General features: G+C 43.2%; 1 protein-coding gene across 2 annotated transcripts in view; it reads left to right on the top strand.

The window, feature by feature from the left end:
* The window catches only part of Tmem135 (transmembrane protein 135), a 214,153-nt gene that overhangs the window by 19,132 nt on the left and 169,726 nt on the right, over positions 1-25,295 (top strand). The window contains exon 1 of one of the 2 annotated variants that reach the window (XM_050127241.1): positions 15,123-15,137. The exons of the other annotated variant lie outside the window; for it this stretch is intronic. The gene's annotated coding sequence lies outside the window, so the exon portion shown is untranslated. Of the gene's footprint in view, positions 1-15,122; positions 15,138-25,295 lie in introns of those variants that run through there. 2 annotated transcript variants of the gene reach the window in all.

Raw genomic sequence — 25,295 nt, 5'->3', positions numbered from 1 at the left:
ACACACAGCAAATGGCTTCGGCTCTGTGAAGAAGAGGATGGGTAACGCGACATAATTACACTAGGACAGTAGGGCTGTGTGTAACTCTGATCTGAAAAGCAATTCTAATGCTACACATTCATCTTCTATATTAAAATGGAGAGACCTAAAGCGTATTAAAGATAACTAACATAAGGGTATGTATGACATGCTTAAATATTCTCAGGGGTCTGGGGAATGTTTGTGATCGCCAGTCTGTCAGTCACAGGCCTTAAGAGAGCTGCTTTGGGGGACTGGGAGGAGAGAGAACAGAACTGGGTGCAACTCCCCCAGAATTATTGCACTGGCTGTCTCTGGATTTGGGGTTTAGAGATAATTTTTAGTTCCTTCTTTTTATTTCTATAGTGAGCCCATCTTATTTATACAGCAAGTAAATACATCTGTCCTTAAAAGGTTCTCAGAGACTTTTAGAACCCCTGTTTAAAGGGGAAAATACCACTTTTAAGGCCACTGTTATAATTCTATCCCCTTTGTTTAAGCAATATCTCTGATACAGTTACACATTTCTTGTAACGTAATTCATATAAATGGCAATTTGGGACTATTTACCAATGCAAAAAAGAGGATTATGCCACTCAATCAACTAGTGTGGAATTGCCACATTTCATGGCGGAGAGGCTGTTATTAAGGCAAGTCTAAACTAACCTCCCATTTTTCTCCCCACTCCTCATAATAGTCCCGTTGCGTCTGTATCCTTAACTGCTCTGACGAACTTTGTTTCACTGTTTCTGGATACTTCCCCAAAGATACGGGCCAGCCTCTGATATTTGGATACAATAAAGATACGGGCCAGCCTCTGATATTTGGATACAATAAATGTTTCCTTTCAGTACAATAACTATAAGCTGGTGCATGCTGTGGAATGCTGCCTACAACCTGTGTGCCTGTAGCAGAATTCACACTGCACAGGACTCAGTGCAAGGAAATTATTCTCCCTAAAGGAAGAATGAATCAATGCTTCAGACATTAGCTGCGCTTAAATAAACATTTCCCAGGCAGACCGAATAGAGTTGTTATTGTTTCTCTATAGACAGCTTAACTCAAATTGTTTAAAATCATTCTTATTTTATAATCTTTCCATAAATGTACCCCTTTGAAAATTAAGCTACTACTATATATTTTGTATACATAAATACCTGGTTCTGTGGGATCTACAAGAGTCGCCTACCAGGGGAACGTCTACATCTTGGGTGATTTTTACAGTTAAATCTGTGCACATGAATCACTCTGAAACACGTGACAGACATTGTGGATGAGTGGTTCCATGGGGTTGGTTCACTACACTACCCCAGGAGGGTAGCCATCTTCAAATTCATGTGTATCTATTTTTGTATGTGTGTGTCTGCACGCGCATGCTCTGTGTATGTGTGTAGAGGCCAGAGGTCAACCTGGGAGCATTCAGCTTTGCTTTTCCTTTTTTTTTTTTTTGTCTCTCTTCAGCCTAGACCTCCCCTGCCAGCCCAACAGATCTGCCTGTCTCTGCTTTCCCAGTGCTGGGTTTGTAGTTCCAGCTCTTTAAACACTACAGTGACAGACTTTTGGTAGCTCAGAATGCTGGCTTGACAGTATACCAATCCAAACCAAGGCTGTTAAGCTTATTAAACGGAAACGAACCCTCATTCTGAGAAGTCTACAACAAGGAGAGACCCCTCCCCACCCCCACTCAGTCACTCTTAGGTGTCACCTCTCACCCTGCTTCTTCATTCTGCAGCTACAAGCCTTTAGTGTACTAATGGTCCTGGGAACAGACCAAGGTGAAGTGTCGCTTCTTAGCCAAGCATGGCAGGTGGGATGCTTTGGGCCTCTTCACATGGCCCTGGATAAGAAGCTCTGAGTGAGGGTGGGTGGATGCAGCAGGTTTAAAGGTTCCCACCCAAGACCAGGGCTTTCTAATCTGATCAATCTCTCTGCACTATCAGGCTGGTAGCAGTCCTGCTGCGTTCCTCCTCAGATACCAATATAGGCAGGACAAGGATAGGCAAACTGACCCAAGGGAGTGGCCTGGACCATTGCCTGGTTTTAGAAGTAGGATTTATGGAAACATATCTAAGGCTATGTCTTTTATAGAGTATCTGTGGCTACATTTGGATAATAACAGTTATGAGTAGCTATGAGAGAATTTGAAAATTCTGAGAGTCAGGTCAAGACAAGAGACAGCCAGCTCACTCCCTGCTGCTCATGTGCACATTATCTGTTACTGTTTCCAAGGGGCCGTTCATCTATCCCAACGGTGACTCACGCTTCCACCAGTGTTTATTAGACGCCCCACGTGTGTACACGGGCAAACGGGGAGCTTCTAACCTTCTACATCGCCACATTGTGCTTGCTGTGACATGAGATGGCTGCTGGACTTTGTGCAAGTGGACTTTTCTTTTACTTTCATAGAAAGGCAGGGAAGGTGGAAGAGGAAGGAGGAGAGAGAGAGAGAGAGAGAGAGAGAGAGAGAGAGAGAGAGAGAGAGAGAGAGAGAGAGACAGAGAGAGAGAGAGAGAGACAGAGAGAGACAGAGAGAGAGAGACAGAGAGAGAGACAGAGAGAGAGACAGAGAGAGACAGAGAGAGAGAATGAGAATCTGGAGATCTGGACTGGATATACATTTCTCCAAAACTGGTTAAATTGAGCCTGGGCATTTCTGAACTCTTATTCCTTGTTGTTCCCAACCTCTGAACTAACCACTAACCACTCTCTGATCTCTCTTCTAGTTCATGCTAAAGCTGTCTTCTTCATGGGGCTCTATTCCAAACTTAATCTGATTCTGTAACAATCCCAGGGCGAGAATGCCAGGTGGAGAGAGGAGAAGAAAGACATGGACTGTGTACTGAGAGCCTGGTACGAGACAGACATGGCACGGGGCAGCCCACTCGCTTCCTGTCTTCACGTCTGAAGCTGGCCAGGATGAGCGCTCTTGGTATGCAGTGCAGGCTGGGTCAGCAGAGGGAGACTTTGATTCGTAGTTACCACGGGAAGTGCAGGTCCAGTGTGCTTGGCAGTCAGCTGACCGTCTTTCATAATTAGGCTCTTGCTAAACGTGATGTTCTCCCGAGTCCTTCCCTTTCCTAGTTTGAGGTCTTGGAAGTGTAAAATGAAGTTGCAACTAGAGAAGATCCTGAAAAATAATTTACATGAGGGGGACACATTCATCAAAGGAGATTATGCAAAGTGCCCGTGCTGATCACAAAGAGAATGACGCCAGTTTCCTTTGAAAGGCGCTGGAGAGAAAGCCAGCATTTTCTCTGTGCCATCTATGCTGATTCACGGTATCCAGTGACTTACTAGAATGACTTGCCAATTCATCTGGCTTACAAACAGAAAAATCTGACCATAGTGAGTGAAAAAGATGGTTTATTAGGCCCATGGAGGCAGTTAATATTTGTTCAGCTTTCCAGGAAAATATAAAGGAAGTAGCCTTGATGGGTATCACTACATGGAAGCCAAATAGTACCACAGGGAGCACAGATACTTCTGCTTCTGCCTCCCAAGTTGCTGGGATTACAGGCAGGTGCCCCAGCAGTTGGTCTTTTTGTTCTGTGTGTAATATCTCAGAGAGATGACTGCATCAGCTCTAGGATTTGCACATCTCTTAGAAGAAGGAAAAGATCGGGCTAGCATATTGGTTTTTATTTTATTAACAAAACAAAACTTTTTCCCCAAACCTCCTCATCAGACGTGGTTGCAACTGATCATGTGGTTACCAACCAAGGAAAGAAGGGGCTAACTAGCACTGCCAAGGCTACCGGAGACTAGATGTGTACAGACAATAACCAAATCTGAACGACTGCCTGTTAGTTATAGACTCTTCCTGCAACACAACCAGCATCCATTGTTTGTGGCTGTTTTCTCATTATAGCAGCAGAGCTGTGAGAGACCGAAGGGCTTCAGAGTTCAGTGTATGTACATACAGTCTGGCCCTTTACAGAAAAGTTTGCCAGCTCCTGATTACTCTACTCACGAGCCAGTATCTACGGTTGGCATTTTCCTGTCCCAAACCAAACTGAGAGAAATTCTGATAGAAAAAAAAGTAAAAGAAAATGTCAGATCGGCCATTCTTTCACTGTGGTTGTTCCATCTGTTCAGAAAGGCTAAGTCAACAGCAGAAGCATGTAAGTTTTGAATCAATGTGGTCTTGAGTTCAAACTCGGTGTTCTCTGACGTCACATATACTATGACTTGGATACAGAAGGCCCATGTGCTGAAGGCTTGGTCTCCAGCTTGTATGGCACTGTTGACATTGGACCATTGAGGTGCTAACCTCAACAACGGACTGATCATTGATGAAGTCATTCTTCCCGCACTCTCAGGCAGTGGGGACTGGTTGAAAAACATAGACACATCTTGGAGAACATGCATTGCCCATGACCATTCCCGACTCTGTCTCTGTCTCCTGTCCGCCATGAGGTGCTATGTTGATCTACTTCCTTCTCCCCATCTTGGTGTCTGCCTCATCATGCACAGGGTCCAGAAGCAATGGAACCAAGTGACCATGACACAGAGCTCCGAATTTATGAGCCGAACTGAAGCTTTCCTGCCTTGTCCTGCTCTCTTGTGTGTGCGATCACTGTGATGAAACGCTAACCAAAACAGTGTTCTTTTGACTGTATTATATTTGGGGGAGCTGTAAGATCTGCCCTGTAGTTCTGTTAAGCCTAAGCCGTTAAGTGAGTTGTACAGAAGCTATAAGAGCAATCCATCTAAATTGCTTTGCAAAACAATTGATTTTGTTTTACGAGACAGGGTTTCTCTGTGTGGCTTTGGAGCCTGTCCTGGAACTTGCTCTGTAGACCAGGCTGGCCTTGAACTCACAGAGATCCGCCTGCCTTCTCCCCACTGCTGGGATTAAAGGCATGTGGCACCACCATGCGGCGATCATTTACTTTTGAATTGTATGTCAATATTCATTTCCCTTTCTGTCCTCTCTCCCATGCATGTGTACACTAGATAACGAAGCTGAGCTACCTTAGGGTTTCTCCCCCTCTCTTTTACTTTTCAAACACGGAAACACACAGGAAAGAATCAGTGAAAGTGTTACATCCCAACCCATTGTTATACCATATTAAAGAAATATATGTCGTTTAGGTTTGCCTGTTACCTTCCACACGATACTGTGTAATCAGTACACACATGCATTCTTAGCACATGACAGGTGTATGGCAGCTGGATGGCAGCTGGCCACCCATTATCTGGTCCCTTGCTGCTAAAAAGGATTGTGGATGCAGTTGGAAGGTAGTATGATTATCTAGTCATCTGTGGCTTGGCTCATCATATTATTTTATACGATGGCCACAGCACCTCCATAGGTTAGAGGCCACATGTCCTGTTTCCAAGCGTTCATTTGGTCTGCAACCTTGAAAGGGCATCACAGATGGCCAGAGAGCTAAGAGGTACGTATTTTGTAACAAAAGAAAAGGTGACAAAGTAGGTGACTGTAGAAAACCTGTTTTTCTTTCTTTTTCTTTTTTTTTTCTCCTCTCACCTTCTCTATAAATCAATCTGAGGGGAGCCGGAAATGTCACTTGTCCATTTCCTGTCCTTTTTTCCATACTCGAGAAGCTCCCTGAAAAGCTCTCCACCTCTCACGCATGTCTTTGCCTCCTCTTCTGCCTGCCATATGCTTCTTCCTTTCTGAAACACCCCTCATCCCTGGGACAACTCTTCTGAAGTTAGGCCTTACAGTCGGCTTCCTCCAAAAAGCTTTCCTTGGTGTAAAAGTGACCTTGATACCGTAGTTGTGTTCTATGGGGTTGATTGTTGGCCTGTTTGCCCCTTGTGTGATTCTATTAGCAGAACCTGTGGGGAGCCACCTGGTGCTTATTGTATATGCTCAATAAATGATTAGCAGATGTAAGAATAAGGAAGGGTAAGAAGATCAAATTGGCCAGGCCAAGATTTGTAACTCACATTTGATTCTCTACCCCTTTCTAGGAAGTCTTATTTGCTCCTCAGGCCTTGCAAAATGTGAAGCAGAATCCGAGACTCTGTTTGGAGATCTTATCTTCAGGGCTCCCCACTGGGTGTCCTTTCTTCCTCTATCTCTCCAGCCTGGCATTCCTCCTCCGGTCCTCTTAAATGCCGGGAGTCTGTCATCCCGTGCAAAAGCTACAGTGTAATCTGACTTGCTTTCTGGGCCACTGACCAGAGGAAACAAAAGCTAAGCCAGAGAGGGTCTCCTGATGTTGACCAGCCAATGGCTCTGCAGTTTCCTCCTGTGTTTAAAATTCCTTATCTGGTAGGGCCAGCAAATCCTTAGGCTCACAAGTCAGCTTATCTCTGGGGCTGGCGCTTCAAAGAGATAGACACACACTGTTCCTCGGGGTCAGATGCTCTGTGTCAGTCTGAGACGGGAGGCATTTGGATCTGTCAGTTTAACACGTGTAACACAACCCATTAACTTCTTTTGTTTTGAAGCAGAGTTCATTTTCCCCTTATTGTATAATAGTTCTTTGTTGGCAAAGAACAAAAGGTGGAAAGAAAGGGTTTCTTAACACTTTAGTCCATTTGACATATTTCCCTTGAATATTTTACTGTATTATTTAATGGTTTAGATTACCTACACTTTGAAATATATATAAATGGTTTTTTGACTTTTAAACTATAAAAATAAAATGAAAATGATTTCTCATATTTTTTATGCCATTGGATAAATGTGATCTTAATGGCTGATCCATTTCGTATGTGTGGAGAAGGCTGTTTTATTTCGCCCTTTAGGTGCAGTAGGTATTTTTTTGGTTTCCATTTGTATTGTTATAGTGTCTTGATTGGAAAGCCTTTTTCTTATGTGTCCTAACTTCCTTAGCTCGAATTTGCTGCAGCGATAAAATGATATGGGCACCACATGACTAGACAACTTGACAGGAAGTTGCTTCTGGTTTATTACTGCATACGTAGGGTTGCCACTGTATTATATGGCGGCCTTATTTAATAAGAAAGGATCAACAGAGGTTTTGCTATCATTATGAATAATGACCATTAATTTTCTTATTAAAGTTATTTTGACTTACTCTATTTATGCCCCTTTCCTCTGCTTCCACTTCCATTTCTGCGTGGGTTGCTGACCTTCCCTGATGTTGCAAATTTGAGTTTGTTGTTTTCCATTTGATTTTGACTTGTCTGGGTCACAGTTTTTTTAAGCACTTCAGTTGTATAGCATTGTGTTACTTTTCTGTTACTTTTAAACTTAAATTCTCACCCTCCCGATCTTTGGTTAGCATTTTTGTTGTTGTTAGCGTGCTTTGGATCCATTTTCTCTTCTCTGAGCTGTTGGTTGTTTTTTCGACCTCAGTTCATTGTCTGACTTTACCCATCAGTCAGTCTTGACCAGTTGGAGCCCCACGGCCCTCCAGTCACTGTGGTGAGTGTAGGGATAAACTTTCAACGGTGTTCAAACCACTGAGAGACCCATACAGGAAACACCTATGAAACATACATCATACTATTATGGAAGAGAAGCCAAACTTCCTGCTCAACATGAATGTGGGTGGACACAGACCAGGGCTGTGGTAAGTCATTTTCCCATCACCCAGCCTGTGGGGGTGAAGCTTTCACTCAGAGGACCAGACCCAGATGGGATTTAGGTTCTCAATGATCCTGCTTGAACCAGTGCACCCACCTACCCTTCAAGCTAACATATCTATACTTTTAATTCCACGAAATAATACTTCTTTTTTCATTTACTCCAGATTAAATGGAGTTTCAGTGAATACCAGCAGAGACCTAATGCATGGGATATCATTGCCTCCTTATTTTCTTCCCTAATGAAGTGTTGGCTATAGTGTGCTCATCCTGGCATCTTTCTGTTTCTGTTCAACGGTGTAGCAGCTTCATCAAAGATTAAACCTTCCCTCCTGTAGGGAAACTCATCGTGACTCAGGAGCTTCCAAAATGGGCTGATTACTCCCCCCCCCCCACCTTCCTAAGTTTCTGTAAGCAGTAAAGACTGCTAAGGTCCACTCTTAGTCAAGCCAAGCCACCCAGAAGAGTCTCAGACCAACCTGCCTGGAAGTAAGACTAGGTCTGCTGTCTCCAAGAGATACAGGCCAACTGAGTCTCCTGAAGAGACACACTCACAGCCACAGAGCTGCCAGCAAATTGTGCGAGGAGCTCCAGGGTTTCTGGTTTTGTAGTTCGTCTCCCATGCTGGCCTGGGCGTTTGGAGATGCAGTCATTTCTAATTGTTTTCGCTTCTGTAAGTAACCCCGCTAAAACAGCTTCCTTCTCACCAGTGCCTACGTGGTACCTAATAGGCAGCAATCTCAGCAAATGCCCGATGGGTTCTGTCGAATCAAATGTGAGTAGATCCCACGTTTCCTAAGAGTCGGCTTGTGAAAAGCCTGCTCTTCATAAGCTCGCCGCCCCTTTTGCCTCTTAATCAGGAAAGTAATCTATAGAAGAAGTTTCAAATATTTGGTCTCTCTGTGTGCTTCAGTCCACATTTAACCGGAGCTGTGTGTAAACACGTGCGTGGAATGTTCACTGCATGCTTCAACAAAACAGAGGGGAAGATGCGGACGGCCTCCCTCTTGAATCGGTGGCTCAATAAAATGTGATGTTTACTTTCCATCCTTTGTAAAAAAAAAAAAAAACCGGTTTTTCTTTGGAGCTTGATTCCTTTCACACAGAGCTAGTGACATCCTCTCAAATAAAAAGGGGCTGAGAAGTGAGACGTTTTCCTGGTGATTACTGTGAAAACTTGGCAGCAATTCTGTACCCGAATGCCCAGGAGCTACCGCTATTGTTCACTGTTTAGGAAGCCTGCTCTTTCCTTTAGACCAAGATGTCGTAGTCAGAGGGAAACACTTGCAGAGCACAGTGGGGGAAAGAGATTAAATGATGTATCGTTGTGGGGACAGCTGGCCATTCTTGATCTTTTGTCCCTTGTAATAACTGCTGAGTTGGACTGCGAGGTGAACTAGGTAGGGGAGGGCCTTCTGCCGTATCTTTATGCAAAACAAATACTCGAGGAAAACAATAAATGGATCGTATGACTGTCCCGTCTGTTCACAACTGTGGAGTGTTTACTCTGTGCCAGGTACCGCCAGGCATTTGCCACACATCACACCTATTAGCATTAGCATCATTACATCCATGTTTACACATGGCACTTAGATAAAGTGCAGTTGATTAATGAGTGTGTGGTCATCCAGGCAGGCGTAGAAGAGCCAGGGTGCATAACAGGTAGTCTTGCTTCAGAACTCAGCCAGATGTCTTATTGGTTCCCAGAATATATCCCCGGATATGTTGACAAGCTTGTGGTAATAAAGGAATGTGGTCTTTGGGGACAAGTCATCTTTCAAATCTGTTCATATTTAAACTACGCTCACTTTTGACTTAACTCACAGACGTGGGATTTACATTTAAGAATGTTGATTGCAACATCGCTGGCGAGGGCAGGAACGTGCTGAATGTTCATCAATAATTAATGCGCTACTTAATAGTGATATGATCATACTTGTCGGGAATCTCTTGAACGAATTAGATCTAGATCTGTTGACTTGGAAGTTTATTCATAGTATCATTAAGTAAGAAAAGCAAACCTCAGACAACAGTATGTCGTGTGATTCATTTTTATCAAGTAATAAGCAAATACATTTCATATCTGGGGAATAAAGGGAAGGAAGTGAGTCTAAACATGGTAAGAAAGTAGAATGGGGTTCTTTGTCTCAAGAAGGTAATGACCAACACATGAGGTTACATCCAGTCTCCACAAGTGCTATGGCATGCATGTACCAAACAAAATACACATACATGCACTACATGCACCTCTCTCTCTCTCTCTCTCTCTCTCTCTCTCTCTCTCTCTCTCTCTCACACACACACACACACACACACACAGACACGCATACAGACACACACACACATACCACATTCTTACATGTGCCCATAAAGATGAGAAAACAATGACTAAAACAATATACAACCACGTCTAATAAAATTTGTCAAATACACGTCCACAGTATTATTGCATGTCTGTAATAATTGACCTCATATTTAGGAATAGCTGGAAAGCAGAAGGAACAATTGTTATACTAACTATTAATTTAATAATGATTGTGTTAAAATGTCCTCTTGGACTTTGGCCAAATTTTTAATATGAGTTGTTATATAATTATATCATTATCGTGTGAAAAGGATGACGTGTCCTTTAGAAGAGGGACAAGTCTCAAATCTAGAGGAGGAATTTGGATGAAATGAAGTGTGCCCAGTTTACTGCAGTGTAAACCTGGTCTCTGAGAAGTGAGGTAAGGGCAGCTTGTCAAGGCTTGTGGCTGGGACCGAGCTGGTATGAGATTAACTCCCACATCCCTAAGTAAGTCTGTAACTTAGCCTCACATCACAGCCACCATGTCTATATATCCAGAAATTTTCAAACTACGTATGGCCATTACAGGAACATGTTCGGTCTCTCCATCGCTCTGCACAGCTATTTCAGGCAGTGACGGTGGCACATCTGCTCCCGTCAGGTGCGTGCTCTCTGGTGAGGCTGCTCCTACCGCAGAGCTCACAGATTCCTTCCTCTTGGAAACTTCTCTGTGCGTGAGCATGTTCACACGCAATGCCCACCACACAGATAAATAAACACACAGAGGAATGCTATTGTTTGGGGGGGGTGTTGGGATTGGAGCAGATATTAGAGGGCTACTTAAGGTTTTTTGTTTGTTGGTTTGCTTGTTTTCCTAGTTAGCCTATCATATACACGTTACCTGACCATGACATGTGAGGTTTTCCACAGTCCTACCCTGACATCTTTGCTCGGGACGGTGTTCCACTTCCTCCTTCTATCAGCACAGACATAGTGCATTGCTGACTGTTCCCACAACACGGTGTGACTTTGTAAGCTGTTTGCTTCTCAACCTGGCAGTCCTAGGCCCGGAAGTACCCTTCAAGAATCAACTCCAAAGTCATTTGGTGAAGGAAGCCCATAGTCACTTTCTCAGAGAATTCTAAAGTTCTTTAAGAGTTTTTCTATTCTTGTTTTCATTCCCAGTCTATAGTAAGTCCAGGAAGTTTGAAATCACGTCAAGGCTAGCCTGGGCTTGCCACATATCAAAACCCTGTCTTAAAAAATAAAAGTTCAAAGGCCAGGCAGTGGTGGCGCACACCTTTAATCCCAGTACTCGGGAGACAGAGGCAGGCGGATCTCTGTGAGTTCGAGACCAGCCTGGTCTACAGAGCTAGTTCCAGGACAGGCTCCAAAGCCACAGAGAAACCCTGTCTCGAAAAACCAAAATAAAATAAAATAAAATAAAATAAAATAAAATAAAAAAATAAAAAAATAAAAGTTTAAGACGTTGTTAACCTGTGAAATGTACCACCTGTGTATTAGTGAAACCCATGTGGCAATGAATAACGGCTGAAAGCAGATAAGAAAATACCTTAAAGATAGGGAAGCTCCTGAGCAGACAAGATTTGACTATAACTGGATTGAAAAACAATAAAACCCCCAGAGAGACTGTTCCGTTGAATGTTCATGTCCATGCGCACACATGCATATGCACATGTATAGGTACATGCATGAGCCTGAGAAGCAAATGTGAACAATTCTAATTATTCTTTGCTTCAGAGGGCGAATTTTCCTTGCTAGGGATTTCTATGTCCCAAGTCAAAACTGTGCCTTCTGTATGGATATGGATAAATGGGATTGCCATTTCAGATCTACTACCAAAAAGTCATCCTTACCGAGACAGCGCTATAGCAGATCATGCTCTTCTGGACCACAGAGCCATGTTATAAGTGGGATTCCTGTCACCTTGATAACAAGAAACAAAGGCATCCTTTGAAATATAGTAATGTTAATATTCTAGTATTTTTTTCATCAGTTTCATCTTATGTCAGCTATTAAGTGAGCATCATGGTTTTTGTTCGGTGCTATGTGCATTGAATCTATCATAACTCAGACCACCTGAGTATTCCAGGACACAGGTCACAACAAGATCTGGGGATCTGGCAGTCGTGGAGACGTGAGCCAGTAATTCCCAGCTGTCATTTTGCATGATACACGGTGAATGCTGTGCCCATGAAGTTTCCAGACCCAGTCCCAGGCCAGCATGATTCTTAGTGTACTAGCTCAAGCTCCACTCTTTCCTTTTTCACTTAAGAAAGCCTGTCAGAATACAGTGAGTACACGGTTGCTATAGAGATGACCTTAAATGTGGTCTACTTCCGTTAGTATTGGAACAGGGTCTTGCCCTGTAGCTCTGGCTGGCCTCAAGCTTTCTATGTAGAACAGACTGGCCTCACAGTTACAGCAATCCTCCTGCCTCTGCCTTCCAAGTTCTGGGGTTGCAGATGTGTACCATCATGCCTGGTCTACTTTTTAAAAGTTATTTACCCGTGCTCGTTTCTAGCAGCTTCACTCTGGTTCTGTCCAGCTTTGAGAATAGAATCTGTTAAGGATTTTTACCAGGTAAGTCATAGGGTTATATTAGTATTTTAAAAATACCAAATGATGGATAGAAAGGTTGCGGCTACGGTGCTTGGGAAAGACACAGTGATAGCTAACCCAAGACTGTGTCTGTGAGGATGGAGGAAAAGGAAGAGTTTGAGATGTTTTAACAAGAGAATTCCTGACGTGAATGGATACTGGTGAGAGTAGGTGAGGGGAGTGCTAAGGAAGAAAGAGATGTCGTGTGGATGTGTGCATAGGAGTGTGCTGTGTGCACATAAGTGTGCAGGTGTATGTGTGTGTGTGTGTGTGTGTCGGTGCATGTTCAGAGGCCATCGCAAGACATTGAGTGTCCTGCTTTGTTGATTTCTGTCGCATGCCTTGGACTGCAGGCCTCTCACAGAATCTGAAGCTAGGTTGGGGGACAGAAAACTCCAGCAATCTTCTCTGCACCTCCCAGAACTGCAATCACAGGTTTATATACTAGACTTTTTCACACAGGCGATGGGGTCTGAACTCAGGTCAACAAAGGCTTCTACCCACTGAGCCACCTCTTGAGCCCAACGTTTGGTTTGCTTGAATGAGTAAGGAAATAATAGTAGTGGTACTCATGGGAATGGACTGCTGAAGAATGTTGGTTTGGGGTGAATATACTCTAAAGTCACAATGGAAACTCAAATGGAGGGGACAAAATGCAGGTCTGGAGAATAAGGTAGAATAATTACTTACGATCACGGCACTTGGGAATCTGAAGCAGGAGGATCTAGATAGAGTTTGAGGCTATAACAAGACCTATACAGCAAGACCATGTCTAAAAAAAAGAATAACTAGATTATGAATGATAATTGAGTCAAGGCGGTTGTATACACAGTGAAGACGAAAGCCAGTGAAGGATAAGAGTCTGGGAGCAATGAGATGTCTGGGCGGCCAATGGAGGAAACAGCCAGGTGGGAAAGCTGAGAAGACAGTGGAGGCATCAAGACCCAGCGGGAGAATCAGAGGGGTTATCATGCAACAAAGGGTGAGAGACACCCCAAAGGAGCAGTGTTTGGTGATATCAAATACTCCATAGAAAGCAAGGGAAACAATGGGAAGTATTCACTGGCCGTGGCAATCAGAGGGTTGTTGAAGATCTTTAAAAGGACATCAAAGCACACAGGCAACAAAAGCAGAAATGAAGAAGCAAGACTGCATCAAAGCAAAACGCTTCCCCACAGGTGAAGGGACCGACCAGCCAACACAATGAAGAGGCGACCCATGGAACTGCAGAAAATATTTGCAAATCATATACCCGACGAGGAGGATAACATTCCAAAATAAATACAAAGCACTTGGGCAACTCAATAGCAAAAATCAGATAATCCAATCTAAAACTGGACAAAGGACTTGAATAAAGATATGAGTTTTCCCAGAGAAGACAGATGAATACACCCACAAGAACCAGAAAAAGGTGTTCAGTATCACTAATCCCCAGAGAAATGCAAATCAAAGCCACAGTGAGACATTATACCTCTCTGAATGGTTATTAAAAAGACAAAAGAGCTGGAGTGATGGGCTCAGTGGCACAGTGCTTGCTGTAAAAGCCCGGAGACACAAATTAATGGGGGAGAAGGGACTCAGCTCCTTGTAGTTGTCCTGTGACTTCCACACATAGGTCATGGCACTCATGCACCCTTCCATACACAATCATAAATGAATAAATGAACGAATGAATGAATGAGTAAATAAATGTAATTTTTAAAGACATAAGAGATCGTTGTTTGAGGATGTAGAGAAAAGAGAATCTCCACACACTGCTGGTGAGAATGTAAATTGGTACAGACTTTATAAAAAAGAAAAAACCAGTATGGAGGTATTCAGGATAGGGTCCATAATTAAAGATAGGGTTACCATGTGACTCAGGTATCACATTTCCCATTGTATTTTGTTCCTCTAAAATGAAACGAATACATGAAAGGAATGCCTGCACCCCCAAGTACATCGCAGCTATGTTCACAGTAGTGAAGACATGGGAACAGCCTTCAGTGCCCATTGTTAGTTGAGCAGATAAAGAAGCTGTGTTGTATATACAGTAGGCTATCAACTGGTCATCCAAAGGAAATCTGTCGCTTTTGACCATGTGGCTGAATCTTGTGCGTGTGCTGACAGAGAAAGACCAGTCCTGGGTGATGTCATTTATGTGTAGACTATGAAAGCACCGAAGACGGAGAAACAGAAACAAGATGGTGGCTTCTGGGACCTGGGAGAGGGTGGTGAGAAACGCAGCAGATCTTCGTCAAGGGCTTCAAACTTTACGTTTCCAGATTGGCAAATTCTGGAGAGCTCATGAATATCATAGTGACCAGAACCAAACCACATCGCAGCACTGCAAGCTCTTGATCTGTGAATGTTCCAGCCATTCATGTAGAACAGAGCTAGATGAAGTGACGGATATAGGACTGTAATGGTCATTTCACGCTATGAAGACATATCAAATCATCACATAAACATTCTAAAGTTGTGTTTCTATCATAATAAAAAACTGGACAGTTCCCCCACCAGTTAAAAAGTGAAGAGATGGATGTTAATTTGCCTAAGGTTTGCAATCATTTTGCTCTGCCAGGTATATCCGACATCCTATTGCCCACCTTAAATACAGGCTCCAAGAAAGAAACTCCTTGAAATACAAGTAAAGAACAGCAAAGGATGTGGAGCTCAGACTGGACCGCAGTGTCAATCAAAGGTAAGGAGTAAACAGGCAAAGATGGATTTGGTAATGAAGAAAATCAGTAGTAATACCTAACGTTTGTTAGGTGCTTGTGTTGTTAACCGTTGTGCCCAGCCTGTGACGTCTCATCTGATTTTATGAGCTACAACCAGTTATCTTTTTATACAGTATAAACATACTTTGGAAGCTCAAAGAAGCAAAGATCACATAACGAACAGTCGTAAAATGAGATTCAAACCTAGTAGGGACTGACATAAACCTGAGGCATGACACTGGTCACTACAGAGGAGAAGATGGAGGCAGAGGGCACCTTTGTTTATATGTTTTAAAAAGCTTTATATACGCATGGAAGGCTTCTTAAGAAACCATGGGGGGTTGTTTTGTTTTGAGATGAAAATCATGTCATACATATACAAAATCACAAGACATTGTTTTTCTTGTATTACTATCCTGATATCTTATCCGCAAGCAATGAGAGTGAATGACTCCAGTTCTTTGCCAAAGGACCTTTGCGCTCAATCAATTATCTGGTCAGTGATTGGTATCAGAGGATCGTGAGCATCAAGCAAACACCAGCCTCAGCTTTCTGGACCTTTCTGGAAGAGCAGCAGGTGAAATGACGGAGAGTCCCAGATCCAGCCTTTGTCTGGAGCTGAAGGGAACTCAGAAACGTACTGTGTGTGGCTTCAGTGCACAGGCAGGGTCCAAGTGTCGTGGGAGTGGCTTTGTGACACTGTTTTGCATTGGGATTTTTTTTTCCAGATTTTACATAGAAAGTTCTGAACTCTCAATTTTATTATGAAAGTGTACTTCCTGAGTTGCACCCACTGTGTGCTAGCTGTGTGCCAAATGTTCCGAGGGTAGAGTGACAGTCAACAATCTAAGTGCCACTTGTCACCCAGATTATATCTCCTTAATTTCTCCAGTTAAGTGTACCATCTCATAAGCCTCCTAAACAGAAACCCAGCTTCTCTTCCTCCTGTCTTACTTAAGAAATAAAAACACTTCCTTGATCCAAAGGGTTAAGACCCACTTCTAAAAGCCATTTCTGGAGACCAGGGAGGTAACTGATCCAGACATTTCTTCTCTCTGTTTTGCCATGTTTGTCCCCGCTCTGAGCCTTCCAGGTCTTCTGGGCTTGGGTTTCGTAGATTAGTTGACTGGTCTCACCTGGATGTTAGAAGCTGGTCAAAGCCCTTTGGACGGAAGGAATGTTTTGATTTCTTAAGTAATTCTGACAAGATGGTACTTAGATCCTGTTCTGGCTACAGGGACCACGGAGCTGTACACGTAAGGGAACTTCCTCAGAGTCCTCCATCTACACTCAGCATGCTCCGTGATAGCCCAGTGGCATCCAGCGTTAGTCAGAAAGCTTTGCGTGCTCGGCACTGTGCAGATGGTTCTTCCGTGACAGCAAGGGTTTCTAAAAGGCCTTGTTCCCGATTCATTTTAGGGGATACAACTATGACTCCCCAATGGGCCAGAACATTTTCTTTTTCTTTCCTCTGAGCTACCTCTTTGAACCAGTAAAATGTCATCATCAGGAGTCTGCCCTTCACAGCACAGCCATTGTAACCGATTACAACATGAGCAGAACAGTTCTCCAGCAACTTACACTCTTCACCCCTAATCTCAGCTTTCTATCTAAGAGAAATGGGAAAGGAGATAGATCTAAGATTAAATCCATTTCATTATTCCCTTATTTTAAGGCAGTTGGTTTCTTGTAGTTACATAGTTCACTTAAGTGACTTGCAAAATAGAGATGTTCTGTTCCAGTCTTCTTTTAGAAAAATATATATATTTTTTCTGGTTGTCTAGGCACTTATAGAAATAATGATAACCACCATTTGTTCAGTAGAGATGGTAACAATACTTTACATTCATTATCTCATCTCTCTTACTGAAGAATTGTGAGTCTAATCGAGGACGTAATATGCACAGAAATTATAATCCAAGACAGAATGTGAAAGAGGCTACAGAATGGCGTAAGGGCAATGCATCAAGGGAACTCTTAGAAGGGAGGGATTGCTTCTAACCAGCGAGGCTCATTCAATCAACATCCGGCATTAAAAAGTGTGTGCATTTTCCATCCTGGCCTCAAGAATCTCAGAGACCACGAAGAAACAGACAGAGACACGAAGATCACCCCCCCACACACACACATACACACACAGTGTGATGTCATCTGAAGATGGCAATCAAGCCCATTTGCATGGACTTCTTGGAAGAGGTAAGCATGGGAGCTACGTAGGCTAAAGAATCCAGAGACTTCTGCTAAGACTGAAGTGGGCATCTCTTGGTATCGCAGGGTTACACCTGGACCTCATTATGCCAGCCCCATTCCCCGGAAGAGAGAGAGAAGCGAGGGGTTGTTAACTTATCCACTCATTTCTCCTTTGAGGCCCTAATTTTGAAGCCTTTAATGGTAACCAGCCCTCCCCTTTCATACAACTGGCTTTTTTCCCACTGCAGATTGCGCTTCACATTGCTTTCCTTAACTCCATGCAATCTGTGACCTCCTCTCCAATTTACCAATTCTGATTCACGTGTTCCTTCTTCCCCCTACAGAGAAGAAACAGCCAGCTCTTGTAGTTCCAAACTTCTTGGAAAAAAGCCAAGCTTCCATAAACCCCAGAATATTATTGTGTGAATTAAAATGTTCACGTGCTATCAGCCATGCAGTTACTCCGACGTTTATTTTTGGAAAATACTACATTTGGAAAATGGGAAGCCTTCCAGGGCATTCCTTTACCTTGGGATATCAGTAGACACAAGGGTACTTTGAGATCGTTCCTTGCTCAAAAGTTAGCAAATAATCTGTATAAATAGACACATAAAATTGCCTTAAATAATGTTAGTTAAGGGCCCTGGGGCTTTACAAAGTTCCTATAGGCTATTTGTTGAGAAACATGGGATCCAGGCTGCAATTCTAACTCACGAAAGCAAACTTTCAAAATGCCTTTGAGTTAACTCCCATTTGGCTCTTCTTACCCGTTTCTCTTCCAATCACTGACCTTACTTGCTGAATTTTATCCAAGATCTTACATGCTTCAAGCCCTGACTGCAAAAGGCAAAGCAGCCTGAGTCCTGGAGCAGACCATATCTAAAACCAATGGCTTTAGTACCCAAGAGCCAAAAATTAAAACATCCATATATCTCCCTCAAATCCTCTTCCACCTTTTTTTCCCCCTTCTTGGCTTGACTTTATAATGCTAAAGCTTCAAGAAGAGAGAGCCAAGGGTCTGATATGATTACTAATGCACCTCGTTCTTTTGGGTGGCTCAATTCCCAGCGATTATGATATGTTTTCAGTGGCTACAATACAAGCAATACAAGCCAGAGGGCAGGGACGGCCTTGCGGGGAAAGGGCTGGAGTGATGGACAGAGTGCAGGCCTTCTTGACTGTTCTTTAGGCTTTGAAATTTGATAAGGACTAAAATCCAACATTGTTCATCATTTCGTTTATGAAAGCAGAAAATCCAAAGTCATGGAGAGGGTGCGTAGGGAGGGAGAAAACAGGAAAAATGCATAGAGAAAAAGTAGGAAGGCATATTTTAAAAGTCAGCCATGATTACCTATGGGAAAATAAGTATTATGAGATGGGAGGAAGAGGTAAAGGCAGACTCCTGAATTACATGTCGTTCTCCAGTTTTTTCTTTTACATTGAAGATGTATTTTTATAGTGTATGAGTAATGAAACATGATTAAGATAAAACAAAAAGCACTGAAAAAAGAATATAGAATTCTACATAAGAACCAAAAGCTAGCCAAGCAAAGCCAAATTAAAAATAGCAAGTCTAAAGTGGTATTGTAAGTTCAATCTGGGGGAAAATGTGAATACACTCGAAACCAACTGATAGTATGCATAAAAATGAGGCTCTATTTCTGGATTAAAAGAAAATTTAACTTCTACTTTGTGTGATTCCTCTGCTATTTGAAATTTTAGCCTTAATGTGCATTGATTTTCTTCTGTTCAAATAATTGGATGGCTTATAGAGTATTATGAATTTATTTAGTTGGTATTGCCCTCAATGGACTTTCTGGTTTAGCTCTCATCTGTCTATCTGTCCATCCCTCCATCCTTCACTTCCCCTCCCTCTCTCCATCCCTCCTTAACCTCCATCTCTCTGTCTCTCTCTCTGTTCATCTTTGTCTCTCTGTCTATCTCTGTCTTTCTCTTTCTCTGTTTGTCTCTGTCTCTCTGTTTCTCTCTCTCTCTCTCTCTCTCTCTTTCTCTCTCTCTCTCTCTGTCTTTCTCTGTGTTTTGATGGGAATTGAACTCATGGCCTTGTGTTTGTTAGTCAGGTTCTCTCCCACTGCAATACCTCCCCAGTCCTTCCTGGCTAGTTTTATTGGACTGATATTTAACACCAGGCTAGATGGCCTGCAGTGGTAGTCATCCCCTAACTCAGATGACCGTGGGAGAGGCTCAGGCTTTCTCTGTACCCCAGCTTTTACACTTGTGTCTCCCTTATACAAGAAGTTCCTTCTGCTACATACCCCTCTTTCCTTTCCCAAATACAACTTGTGTTCATCCCTTAATTCAGCTTAGCCATTAGTTTTCAATACCTCCCGAGGTGCAATGTCCACTTTGTTCCTGAAGCATTTACACAGTGAATAATTGCCACAGTGAATTGGAATTTGTGGGCCTCCAATTAAAGTGTTTATTTCTCCAGCCTTTTCTAATAAAAGAGTTTTAAGTCTAGTGAACCCCAGATACGGCTATCGTCATAATCACCAGAAGAAGACTGATCGGGAGAGGCACAGACAGGGTGTTGTGCTTTCTCCACTCTTTATGGTCTGTCTGCCTCCCAGAGAGCAAGAGGGTCCCTTGCCCTGCACCCTTCCCTTTCTCCCACAGCTAGAAGAGGGTCACTCACGCTGCGCACATCCAGTAGATACTTGCTGGATGAGCAAGAAAGGAATGAATGCCGGAGTGGCTTAATAATCCTATGTTCACCAGGTTAATTCCTAGCATGCTTTCAAGATTAATTTCAAAGTCTTTGAACCCATCCTGGTCCATTTTTCTGGATCCCCAAGCCAGACACTTTTGTGCCTGTATGTGCTGTGTGTTTTATGGTATGCTTGCATTTTAACTCCATGGTCTTCTTTGTTGCACCTGAGAACTCAATGGCACAGATGGGGTGTCTTTAAATCTTAGATAAAATAATGTCTTGGGAGGAACTACATTTATCGTTTTGTCTGTGCTTAAGGAGGGTCTAGGGGGGAGAATTAGTGAGGCACAAAAGTGGGAATCCTGGGATTTGGAGTTTGGGGTCTTATCCCAGGCTTTCTAATTTCCACTTGCGAGGAAGAACCTTTGGCATTTAAAGGTCAACAAAGAAATGTTGCCAGGAGAGTGGTGGCCCTGGAGACCACCTAAGAAGCCCCTTTAGCTGAGGGCATGAAAGGGCCTGCTGTCTGAGAGAGGAATGAAAATAACTCGTATTTTTATGGTTGAAATGAAAAAGAGGCTGGTCTCTGGTTTGGCAGGCTGGGAAGAGCCAGCACCTGAGCTAGTTAGCGTGAGGTTTGACGGTGTCTGAAGGAGAATGCCCACATGCGGTGCAAAGGACTGGTACTAAATGCTGCAGACAGTGAGACGTCTTGAAGGGCATTCTCTATTAGGCATGGCATTGAGAGACAGGTCTCTCGCGATGCTACTTCCACACCGTGGGCTGGTCTGGCAGCACCATCAGAAAGAAGAGCCCGAGTCTCAACAGCACTGTTAGGCCTCATTCAGTAGTAGTGGATGCATGGATACAGGACTTGGTTTGAAGTGAAAGCCGAAGAGACCACCTAATTGGATACTGCTCTCACAAGGGGGTCCCCAGAATACCTAGAGGAAAAGGGGGTCCTCATGAAAGTGCCACCATTTTCACCACTGATATGAGGAGATTAAACACATGATCATCGTTATACCTCGAATCTGAAAAGTCTACACTACGTCTTCTCTGGTTTCTGCTGCACTGCTTGGTACCTCGTGGAGATTGGTATGCTCTTAATGAAATATAGGTCAGAGAGTGACGTCCATAAAGTTATGAATGCACTTTCCATAAACTAAGATGGGGATCCTTTAGGATTTGTTAGATTGCTCAGGAGGTACATTAAATGGTCGCTTGGGTACAGAGACTGTATTTTATGGTACGTTGTGGGTATGCAGAGCCAGTTTTCCCAGCCCCCACTGCACTGTGATTAAAGATGAGGTCAGGTTGGCCTTGTCATGTCTGCGTCACTGTGCTGTAGGCTTCCACCCCCTCTGATGACGGGACTGGCTTTTATGGGGCTCCCTGTGCAGGTTTGCGATCACACCCCACGGCTCCTCACACGTTCCACGCATCCATGCTTCTCTGTCCACTGTGCCTCCGGGTTCTCGCCGTAGCTCGACCGCTCGTGTCCCCTGTCTCTGCCACCCTAGAGATGGTGACACCTCAACTGTGCTGGCCTTAGTGGGGAAGGGAGGCTTCTCTGTCCTTCGCTAGATATTCCTAGTGGAGGTTCTGTCTGTGTTTTAAAGCCGACCTGGTTAAAAACGACTGATTCTGAGTGCTCCCTGCCCTCCAAAAGCACACAGTGTGTCTTGGGACCTTGGGAGGGGCCTCCCTGCTTAGTTCCTGATGTTGGGCTATCTGTCAAGGTCTGCTTACCTTCTCCTGTTGGGGCTGGCCTCCAGACTGTTTTATTCCTCTCCAAGTGCCAATCAGGAGACTTCGCGTCTTACTTGAGTTTCTCTAGTTTCATTTCCTGTCCACACTCTCCAGGAAGATCTAGTTCTTCCCTGTTCATAGCCCTGCAGTTTCTGTGAGATCATCACGTAAAAGCCAAATATCCTATGGAACCACACTCCCAAAGTCCAGTGTGAGTACCTCTGCCTGTGAGTGGATAGAACGCCAGCCCTTCTGCTCCAGACCTAGCCCAGTCTCGTTGGTTTTTATGGCATTGTATCCAGTGAGATCTTGAAATCGGGACTGTGGTTTTCTATCGTCAGAGAGCATTCACTTCTGAAATATCTCCTGAGAAGCTGTTTAAACAGGAAGTCCAAGCATTTCTAGGAAAATAAATAGCATGCTGTAGACTACACACACACACACACACACACACACACACACACACTTAAAACATTTCTCAAGGCTTAGAAAGCTGCCAAGATGCAGCTCTGATTGCAATAAAGATGATTTTTAAATATCCTTATGGAGACAAGTTTAGCTCTCTGGAAATGCGTCTGTCCAACTTCCATGCCAGAAGCATGTGGCTCCGTAAAAGCAGAAAATCTGGTCCATGTAGGTGGATGTCTTCAAACCAAGGAGTGTTCAACTTCAAGATGAAAGAAAGCTTCTGTACCTTGCAAAAATCAGTTGAAGGTCTGACCTTAAGACATACAAGACACTATGTTTACTCCAACATTTAATCCTTGGGCCATTTTGACAGAGTTCAAGTTCTAAGTCATAAGGACCATCTGTTCCAGCAGCCTGAGATTTCCCAAGGCTATCACTTATGAAAGAGAGTCCAGCCTGAAGATCCAGGCAGAAGAAAATGGCTACCCTTTTCTAGGGACCACAGCCCTGTCCCCTGCCACATAAATATGGAACTAATTTTGATTTCTTTTTCTTAAACCATAGATATCTGGCTTGTCAACAATAATTCAACAAGAGTTTTCTGAAGGTTAAAGAGTTAGCCAAATAGTGAAATGGAGATCCTTTGGGGATTCAAGTTCTGTAGTCGGAGGTCACGCAGAATTAAACAAATTTGGAGGTGTAGATTTTAGTGGGTTTAGATTGCAGAGAGTGTCAACTTAGATAAACTGGAACAAAAAAAGGGTAGATTTGCAAAATACATTCCTGAACAGACTTAAATTTCATAATTAAAAACAGCTACCAGATGCTGTATGTTTGTTCCCATTTATATTGGTCACTAATTGGCCACTCGTCCAAACAATAAAAAATGGATTTTTATCAATCATTTAAAATTACCAATATTGAATGTCATTAAATTAAATTGTGTGCATATGTGTATGTGTGGAGGTCTGAGGGCACCGTTCAGGAGCTGGTTCTGGCTTTCCATCTTGTTGAGGCAGGGTCTTCCTGGTACCTGCAGCTTTACTCTGGGCGAGCTGGCCAGTGACCTTCAGTCTGTTTCTTCTGCCTCTGTGTCCCATCTCACGGCAGGAGTGCTGAGATTACAGATGCAAGCCGTTATATTTGGACTTTTTCAAAGGCTCTAGGGCTGTTAGGGTTGCACTACAAGTATTTTTAAGCAATAAGACATTGCCCTGACCCCCATTTACAATGTTGAAACAGAAACAGATATATAGTAGAACAAGGAAACACTGAGGAGTTTCTGCTTTTTGTAAAAACCCTCTCAGTTCTATTCATTCAGGTATTGATTGCCAGACACTGAGCACAGCCTTATAGTATACAGCAAGATGAATTCTTGCTCCTGGCCATGTGTAGGCAGAGGCTTCTGTCCCGCCTGGCCCAGTAATAATCACGCAAAAACTATATTATCTAAATCACTGCTTGGTTAATAGCTTAAGCATATTTCTGCCAAATTCTAATATCCTAAACTAACACATCTCCATTTATCTGTGCATCACCACAAGGTCATGGCCTACCGGTAAAGTTTTGGTGGGCTCCAGTCCAGGAGTCTGTCCCTGGCAGCTACATGGCTTCTCCCTGACTCCGCTTCTTTCTCCCAACATTCAGTTTGGTTTTCCCACCTAGCTCTTTTCTGCTACACCACTGGCCAAAAAAGCTTTATTCATTAACCAATAAAATGAAAACGTAGACAGAAGGACCTCCCACACTATCCATGGGTGGATATGTGGGGAGGGGGTGGCAGGAATCTCTTTTCCAAAATACTGAAGTAAGAAGGCTGCTGTCACGTGGTATTAGAGATGTGGTTCCTAGGATATGAAACCCACAGCAGAAAGTGCCTAATTCTGTTCAGAAGGCTTCATAAAAAAAGTTATATTTGAGTTGGACCTTGAAAGGTGAAGAGAGAGTCACCAAAAGACAGGGGTAGGAGCTAACTATTTCTCTGGCGCTCACTCTGAGAAGATTGATGAAGTTTTACATGGGTGGAGACTGGGCCTTGTTCAATACTGTATTGTATTGCTGGAGCTTGGCCAGTCCTCAACACATCAAGAGTTTAAAGAGGCTTGTTGGCCAATAGATTGAAAAGCTCCAGAGAGAAGCATCTGTGCAATAGCAAAACAAAGAACATGATGTGTTTTTCCCTCTAGACGGGAGATTATACCGTCAGGACCATTCGCTCCTGGAAAGGGAAGCAATGCGTCCTAAGAGAACTGAAGAAGAAAAGCATTACAGAAGAAACACATGGGCCTCCTAGTCTCAGCCCTGCTGTTAACCAGCTGAAAGGCTCTGAATAAATGCTTAGCCTATAGTGCTTTTGTTTTTCTCATTTGTGGAACACCCTTTGGTACGTTAGTACAAGAAGAGTGGGGGACATTTAATAGGAAGGGGAAAGAACATGGCACAAACCTTTCCCAAATTCCAGTTTAATACATGCATTCCAGTTTTAAGATAGCACACTGTGTACATAGTGATGATTTCCTCACCAAAATTATAGTCCTTGAAGAAGCAGATTAATAGATGTTCAAAAACAAGAGCCAGTCCCCTTGGTTCAGAAGCTGGCATGACATAAGAAACCAAAGCAGGAAGCTTTGGTTCTTCCCATCACAGTGATGTGGACATGTGCATGTCTGATTGGAGTCTTCTAGTTCTCTCTCGTCCTGTCAGAAATGGAAAAGGATGGGAATGAAAACTGCCAGGGAGGGCAAGGCCAAGAGGTAAAGCAGCTGCAGAGGTTTTACTGGAAAACTAATGCAGTCATTTAAAACCCAGTTTGGGGACAGCCTACAGAATGGGAAAAGATCTTCACTAACCCCACATCAGACAGAGGTCTGATCTCCAAAATATACAAAGAACTCAAGAAATTGGTCACCAAAAGAACACATAATCCTATTTTAAAAAAACAGAGTACAGACCTAAACAGAGAACTCTCAACAGAGGAATCTAAAATGGCTGAAAGACACTTAAGGAAATGTTTAACATCCTTAGTCATCAGAGAAATGCAAATCAAAACAACTCTGAGATTCCATCTTACACCTCTAAGAATGGCCAAGATCAAAAACACTGATGACAACTTATGCTG

Source organism: Alexandromys fortis, unplaced genomic scaffold, assembly GCF_014885135.2.
Source record: "Alexandromys fortis isolate MF-2015 unplaced genomic scaffold, M_Fortis_MF-2015_v1.1 scaffold_272, whole genome shotgun sequence".
Lineage (NCBI taxonomy): Eukaryota > Metazoa > Chordata > Mammalia > Rodentia > Cricetidae > Alexandromys > Alexandromys fortis.
This window is presented reverse-complemented; position numbering and strand designations above follow the sequence as displayed.